At 43.3% G+C, this 8,721-nt stretch overlaps 1 long non-coding RNA gene across 3 annotated transcripts in view; it reads left to right on the top strand.

Annotated features, from left to right (window-relative positions):
- The window catches only part of LOC142826526 (uncharacterized), a 31,962-nt gene extending 24,992 nt beyond the window's left edge, over positions 1-6,970 (top strand). For all 3 annotated transcript variants that reach the window (XR_012900719.1, XR_012900717.1, XR_012900718.1), the window contains exon 3: positions 4,136-6,970. This is a non-coding gene — a long non-coding RNA (uncharacterized LOC142826526). The remainder of the gene's footprint in view (positions 1-4,135) is intronic.
- The last annotated feature ends 1,751 nt before the right edge of the window (positions 6,971-8,721 follow it).

Here is an 8,721-nt window from a genome sequence, read left to right on the forward strand (position 1 = left end):
ATCAACTGAGCAGCAGCTGATGGTTGACTCTAAGCACTGGGTGCCCCTTGCAGGGCGGGAGGAGACTTTGCATGCTCCCCCTGCCTCCAGGTCAGTCAGGGCCTGGGGGTGGGTGGAGTATGTGAAATCTCCTCTCACCCTGTCCCAATCCTGCAAGGGGCACACAGCATTTAGAGTCAAACTGCCACATGCCCCTTGCAGAGTGGAGAGAGCGCACAAAGTCTCTTGCTCCCTGCCCCTGCCCTGCACGGGGTGTGCAGTCGATTGATTCTAAGTGTCATGCGCCCCTGGCGGAGGAAGAGACTTTACGCACTCCCCTGAGTCCAGACCCCGATTGGCCAATGGGTGGGAGTGCAGCAGGGCATCTGCAGGCTGGCCCCCAGCCCACGGAGGCCCTTTTGCAGCATTGCCCTGATGAATCTCAGCCACTCCTTCTACTTTAGTATAATCACTACACTGTATACTCAAGGGTATTCTCAGTCATTTATTCTGGATACTTGTGGTTAAAATATTTGTTATCTCTAAATTGCCAGAGACTTTTGATCACTGTGATTTATTGCATTAGCATGTTGACACTTAACTGCTTCTTACCTAAGATAGAGCAGGTGACTATGGTGTATTTAGTAGCTGCATTTGAAGTCACAGTAACCATATTAGTACAGCTGTCCAGCTCATGCCATATATAAAGGTGTTTATAGATTTGTTTTTATATACATTTATACATTTTGGAATTTTTTTTGGTGTACTATTTTTAGTGATCTATTATTACTAAAACTTTCCAGTATGATGATAGACTGTGTTGTATACAAAATAAAATAAAGATACTGAGATTTGCTAGCTTTCAGTGAGTACTTGTTGCTTTTCTGTCTTTTGTGGAGATGTATACATGCAGCATTACCTGGCTGAGAGTGAAAATGTTTTTTTGTTTTACTAAACCACAAAATATATCTTGCTTTTTGTTTACAATGAGCTCTGTTCTCTGAACTACTGAATTTGTGGCCCTTTATGATTCTTTAAGTTCTAAGTCAAATCTCAATGGAGCTAACAAAAAAGTGAGGAAAATTTCCTCACAAAATTTTTTAAAAATATACATTGGAAGGAAACTGCATACATTCCAATAGTATTCAAATTTAATATATTTCTAAAAATGATATTTGTACTGTGAGATAGGACAATGAATAGATTAAAGCAGGGCTACTCAACTTTGGAAGCCCCGGGGGACACAATGATGCTCACAGCACGTGCTGAGGGCCGCAACTTAAGTGTGGTTGCATATATATGCAAATATATATACAAATAGCTTCTTTCACACTTACAGGCATGAATACAAAGAGTAAGGCAAGACTACACAACACATAGACTTCATTTAAGTCAGATCTACAGATATTAATAAAATGCAATATTTACCCAATTCCCACACAGCACTTTTAATAAGCAATGAATGTCCAAGAATTTAACTACTAAAAAGCATATCAACAGAATACCCTTACACAAGAGGGTTTTTCTTGTGCAAGAACGGGCAGTGTAGACACTCCTTCTTCCGCAAGAGCCTCTTCTGAAAAAAATGGTGCCTCATTAGGTATGCAAATGAGGCTCGGCAATATTCCATGCTTAGCCTCATTTGCATATTACTCACGCAAGAAGCCGCGAGTGTAGACATAGCCACAGTGTGTGGGTTACACCAGCATTAGACCTTGGGGTCTTCTGACTTGGAACACTGTTTAGTCCTTCAGACCACATTGCCTTATTGCTCCCTAAAGTTCCATTGCAATCGTGAGTGCTTAGCACTTCATCATGTTGGACCCCAAATATCTCACCTGGACACTTAGTTGATTGCCATCTGCCAACATGTTGGTTTAAGTGACTTGCTTATAGGAACTCTGTAGCAAAAGCAGGAGCAGTACTGAGCTTTCCTGTATGCAATTCAATACCTGAACTGCAAGGCTATCCTTTCTCTTCTTGCAGTGCTCTGCCTCATTCTCTGCACATCTTCCAACTTCTAGAGCAAATGAGTCAGAGAACCTACAAATAACCGGATTCACCAAATAGCGTTGATTCATTTCCTGAGTATCATCCATTTTCTGCACTAAATGAGGCAAGGGTCCTGTGGAAAAAGACTACCTAGATACAGTGTGCTGCACAGCCAAAGTTAATTGTGGCAATTCCCAACTTTTGAATGCTTGGCTTCACAACCTACATAACATTGTTTTTAACGTTGTCAGGCGTTTCGGATTTTTTAAAAAGAAAAAGATAAAAACAAATTCTATTCTGAAATTGTTACACTCTTCTCCTTATGCATTGTTGGCAGGGTTTTTTCCCTTAACTCAACTCAACTTAAACTACAAGGCTAACTAATTTAGCTAGCAGTAAGGCTGTTATCTCTCAGGAAAGTGATCTTGCTGGAGGAGAGAGGGAGTGCTTTGGAACATGTTCTGGATCTGAGACGTAGTCATGGTGAAGCCCAAACTGGCTTCTCTTGCATACCTCTCCCCCCTCACACCAAGAGGTTATCTGTTCATGAGCTTCTCAGTTCAGGGTGTGCTGCGCCATAGACCAGCCTTAGATTAGCATTCATGGTCAGTTTGACAATGCAAACAATAGAAGGGAAATGACAGTTTTCATACGTTTCTTAGAAAAACCTGAACAGAAGTTCATGAGACAAATAAAAGGCACTTCTCTGGCATCAGGGCTTTCTCCCTGCTGAATATCTATGACCCTTTGCAAACAATAGGGTTGCTAGAGCTTCACCAATAATAATAATAATTGCAAATATTTCTTCTGATGGGAAATGTTAGACAACTTTTAATATGGGTTGCTCCCAGCTCTTTCTGTAGTTTCCTTCCCAGACATGCCTTTTTTACTGTGTTTATGAACTGTCTACTCAAAATGGCACGTACAGTTTGGTGCCAGAATAGCAATATCAAAGATTGCAAACTAATTTACATTTTTGCTGCTACACTCCAGGATTGGACATAAATGACACATTTTCTGTTCTGTTACTGTGTCATTGAATCAGTCAAATTTTTGTTGATACTTTACCTTGTTTATGTGGATGGTACAGAAAATCACTTGTCTCACTGCTGATTTTTTCTAGAAGACCTTATACTTCCTTCTCCTTTCATCCTTTTCTCTGGTTCATGCACAGTCCTTTCTATAGAAGTACTATTTGCACAGGGACTGTAGCAAAATAAGTGGTACCATAAATATGGTTCAGAACTAGTCAGAAAAACTTTGATAGAATCATTTTCCATCAAGAAATACAGTTCCATCAATTGAAATGTTTTGTAAAATGATGTCACTTTTGCCAAAATTTCTTTGTGAAGCAAAAACAAAACAAAAAATCCTGAAAAAGTCAAAATGTTTTATTTTGATATTTTTTAAATGAAATATTTTTATTTGAATGACTTCCTGTTTTTAAACTTTTTCAATTTTGTAATATCAAATTAAAAGTAGTTTTCCTCCCATATTTTTCCTTTGAGAATTTTGGAGTTTCATTTCAATTTGAAATAAAGCCCACTTTTGAAATCACAGAATGCTTTGTGAGCAGAATTTTCATCCTCCTGCCCTATTCAGGACTTTTTGAAGTATAATTATGATATTCTAACTACAAGTGGGGTTTGAAATAGGGTTTTAATCAGTTCTAAAATACATTGTTGACATTCCCACATTGTAGCTACTAGATTGACATTTGCCTTGTCCCTTTTGATCTTTCACCCTTCCAACCCCCTGCCTTGAGCCTCACGTACAACACACTTAAATCCCCCCCTTATCCTCCGCCACAACCTCCTGCTCGGAGGTCCACCCTGAGGAGTTTGCAATATGACAGTACCTTTAAGAAGTAACTTATAAAACAACAAATAGTCTGGTAGCACTTTAAAAAATAACAAACCATGTAGATGGTATCAGAAGTGGGCTGTGCCCACGAAAGCTCATGATATTATCTACATGTTTTGTTAGTCTTTAAAGTGCTACCAGACTATTTGTTGTTTTTTAAGTGTATCCTGTGCAGACTAACTCAGCTACCCCCTGAAGCCTTTAAGAAGTGTAAGTTACTATCATCCCTGGTTCTGAATGTAAACTTTCACTTTTCAATGTGACTATACTGATAATGTTGCCCCATGTGTTTTATCTGCAGCTGTTGCTTACTGCGGTCTTGAGGGGTTTCTGCCTCTACTCATGAGGAACACCTGAGCCAGATAAGGAGGCGAAATAAGAGGCTTTGGGGAGACCCATACAATGAGATCCTGCAAACCAGTGATGCTTCACAATGTGAGCAAAGGGCATGGAGAGTGGACATTGCAGACAGCCTGAAGAAGGAAAATGTGAACAGGCAGAGGAGCCGACAGAACTGCTGAGGCCATGGGCAAGGTGGGGTGGAGAGCCCATCTCCGCACACTCAGAAGGGGTGGGGTCTCAGGCAGAAAGAGTGAGGCGAAAAGCAGCCAGACCTCAGCACTAAGCATGTTAAATGGTGGTTAACTGAGTAGTCGAGCATTTCCATTGACTCCTCGACTAGTCGATAGGCACTTCTGCATTTCTCCTTTGAAATGTACAAGAGTCCCCCATGGGGGCTCTTGTATATTTTAAAGGAGGAATGTGGAACTCTGCACACAGCCCAGGGCCAGCGAGAAGTCCTGCTGACTCCGAGCTGATGTACAAGAGTCCCCCAGTGGGGACTCTTGTGCACTTCAAAGCCATGGAGCTCGGGGTCAGAGGGGGACTCCTCAGATGACCCCAGGTTCTGGGGAAATGCCACATGAAGCCCGGAATCAGCTGGGGAGTCCCCAGCTGACAGCGGGCTCCACGGCTGCCCCTTTGAAACATGGAGGCAGCCTTCAAAGGGGCAGCTGCCGCACAGCTGATTGCGGGCTCAGCTGTGCAGCACTGCCCCTTTGAAATGTCAAGTCTGCATTTTAAAGGGGCAGTGCCGCGCAGCTGAGCTGAGGATCAGCAGTGCGGTGGCTGCCCCCTTGAAATGCCACCTTAGCATTTCAAAGGGGAAGCGCCGTGAAGCCTGGGGTCAGCTGGGCACTCCCCAGGTGATCCTGGGCCCCGTGTAGCATTTCAGCAGAGCCCGGGATAAGCAAATGCTTATCGGATAGTTGACTAGTCCTTAACATCCTTATTCAGCGCTGCCCACACCACCCCCACCAGCCAGCCTTTAATGCCTTCCAGTGCACACCACTCAGGCTCTGGAGGTGATTTAAAGAGCCCAGGGTTCTGGTCACTATCACAGTAGCAGCAGCTGGGAGCCCTGGGTCCTTTTGAATTGCCAGGCCCCAGGGTAGTTGCCCCCTTTGCTCCACCCTGTCGGTGGGCCTGTGGACAGGAGGAAGGCTAGGAAGACCCAGCAGGAAAAAGAGGGAGAAGTCTTAGGACATAATGTGCCTTTTCTGGCAGCAACCACAGATGCTACAGACCTACAAGTCCAACAATTACAGGGTCACCTCTCTTTGCAGTCCATGAAGAACTCCATTACAGCACCACTTTTCACCCACCACCCCAGGATTGAACACTGTATCAGTGGCTGCATTCCTATATTTGCCACTCCACTCCTCTTTACATGCACTGACCTGGGAAAGCATGGGTACTGCACATGTCAGTAAAGTTGACACAAATGTTTTTTTCCTTTGTTAAATTCTGTTCCATTACTTTTATTAAGTTTTTAATCTACCTGCTTTTAAATGGAGCAGATTTTTTTGCACTGGTTTTATTACTGAATAAAATTCTATTCTTTGGAAAATAATTCATTTTTGTAAGTTTACAACTTACGCTGCAGAGTGCCTAGTAGTTCTGAAATTACCCACTTCCTTTTTACTGTACAGTGTGACACAACTCACAGGATCAGTGACAAATACAGTGTTATAATTATAAATGTGCCGCAAGCACTGCAAAATTAATAGGCACAGTGACAGTGCTATATTCATAGGTGTACACTGAGACCCACACAATTCCTAAATGGCCCTGGAATAACAGGGCCAGGAAGAGCACAGTACTCCACAACACATTATTGAGGCTCACTGTTAAAAGTGCGCTTACAAAGCCTTCCTGAGCTGGGATTAATGCACTTTGTGGAGGGTGGTACTGTAGCTACAGAGAGAACTTGCATCTTGGGCTCCTTGGAAGCAGGCCTGTCCACTGAAGCTGGTAGTTCTAGTGTAGGCATTAAGCTTGTGCCCAGAATTATACCATCTGCTTGAAGGCTCTGTAAGATAAGCTGCACCTGAAGCCTGATGTAATGTTCTAAGTCAGATCCAAGACACAGCTTCATGGCACACTGTGTCCAAAGCAAATCAAATATCTGAAATGGACATCAGATTCAGGAATAGTGCAGCACCTAAATAACATTTCTTGAATCTCTTTTTGCTGTTGGAGCCAGGCATGGTTTCTACCTGGCCCAAAATAAGGCTGCACGGAAGCCTTAAAAGAAGCATATTATTTTTTTCTGCGTGTAAAGAGTAAAGAAACCAAAGGAACCTATGTCAATACAAACAAAATTCCATTAGTGCTACCTACCAAGAAAAACTGAATTGCTGACATTTTGCATTGTATCCAGATAAAATGCTATCAGTATTTAGTGAATGTAGGGAACACATTTCCAGACAAATTTGTCTTTTTATCTCCACATTTTACCCACTATTCAAACTGCACAGTGTGGGTATAGCCTCAATTTTCACCATGGAATCTATTGCATTTTCCTGAATATCTTGTATCTGTGCATGACGAAAGAAGCAAAAATATACCCTATTTCCTATAATTTGCTTGTAAAGCACTTCAAAGGTGAGCACTACATAAGTGCTAAGTCTGATTAAAAGCATACTGACAATCTGTAGAAATTATGTAATCCCCTCCAGAGCTCAAATGTCAATGGAAATCATCTTGATTTAGAAATCAAAGCTTGTCAAGGAATTCACTGCAGCAGTACCAGTTACCCCAAATGCCTCTCCCTGGGTATGTCTAACTACCCCGCTAGTTTGAACTAGCGGGGTAATGTAGGCATACCGCACTTGCAAATGAAGCCCGGGATTTGAATTTCCTGGGCTTCATTTGCATAAGCGGGGAGCCGCCATTTTTAAAACCCCGCTGGTTCGAACCCTGTGCAGCGCGGCTACACGGGGCTCGAACTAGGTAGTTCGAACTAGGCTTCCTATTCCAAACTACCGGTACACCTCGTGGAACGTGGAACGAGGTGTACCGGTAGTTCGGAATAGGAAGCCTAGTTCGAACTACCTAGTTCATGCCCCGTGTAGCCGCGCTGCACGGGGTTCGAACCAGCGGGGTTTTAAAAATGGCGGCTCCCCGCTTATGCAAATGAAGCCTGGGAAATTCAAATCCCGGGCTTCATTTGCAAGTGTGGTATGCCTACATTACCCTCCTAGTTCGAACTAGGAGGGTAGTGTAGACATACCCCCAGTCTGTTTTCTCCTGCCATTACTACAGATGCTTTTTCTCAGGCCACCTCCTCCTTTAGCTGCTACTTCCACTCCCCAGCTACCACCTCATTCAAAATATCTGCTCACTCAGGGTGAGTGGTGAAATGGCCTTCTCAAGCCCTGCTATCTAGATAATAGTTAGGGCCATGTCTACACTGGAAAGTTTGGCGACGAAAATGCAGTCGACATGCAAATGTCGCCAAAATGAAAAACTTACCAAACCTGTTTTTCTGCCACCATCTGTCGACAAATTATGGCCACATTGTTAGGTTCCCATGTCAATAGAATAAGCAAAGCAATGTGGGTAAGCATCCCACAGTGCCTCGTGTCACCATCAGTCGCTAAGCACTGTGGGAACGTGCAATGTAGTGCTAGACATTTTGGAAATGTGAAAAACTTCCGATCAGCCACCTCTTTGCTTCCCAGCCTTCCTGTAGGTTTCTGCTTACTTTTGTATCATTTGAATGGCAGTCCTTACTGTGCACTCCAGCAGCTACTGTGAAAAATCATGGATCCCGGACTTCTCTCCCATGTTGTCCAATGTGCTTAGAACAATACACATCACAGCACAGCTACTTATGCACTGAAGAACAGATGAAAATGACTTGAATGTGGACGACAGGGACAGCAGCGAAGTGACATTGCATTGGGCTTTCACAGAGCAGCTTTGCAGAGTAGTGTCGCTTTTGGGTTAGGGAAACTAGCACTTAGTGGTGGGATAACATTGTCATGCATGTGTGAGATGAAGAACAGTGGCTACAAAACTTTCAGGTGCATAAAACAACCTTTCTGGAGCTGTGTGTTGAGCTGGCTCCTGAACTGCAGCACAAGGACACCCGAATGAGAACTGCTCTTAGTAGAGAAGCATGTTGTGATTTTTTTGTGGAATCTGGTAACTCCTGATTGCTACGGTTCAATTACTAATGAGTTCGGAGTGGGGAAGGCTACCATGCACTTATGGAAGTGTGCATGACAATAAATTGTATTTTGTTGCTTAGGACTGTGACTCTGGGAAATGTGGATGACATTGTGGCTGGCTTTGCAGAAATGGGCTTTCCAAACCATCACAGGGCAATCGATGGCACACACATTCCCTTCAGTGCCATCCCACCTTGCCACAGATTATATCAATTGGAAGGGGTACTTCTCCATGGTGCTTCAGGTGCTTGTGGATCACCATGGGCATTTCACAGACGTATATTCAGGGTGGTCTATAAAGGAGCATGACAAACACATCTTCAGGAACAGTGGCTCGTACAGAAAGCTGCAGGCTGGGATTTTCTTTCCA

Source organism: Pelodiscus sinensis, chromosome 1, assembly GCF_049634645.1.
Source record: "Pelodiscus sinensis isolate JC-2024 chromosome 1, ASM4963464v1, whole genome shotgun sequence".
Taxonomy (NCBI): domain Eukaryota; kingdom Metazoa; phylum Chordata; order Testudines; family Trionychidae; genus Pelodiscus; species Pelodiscus sinensis.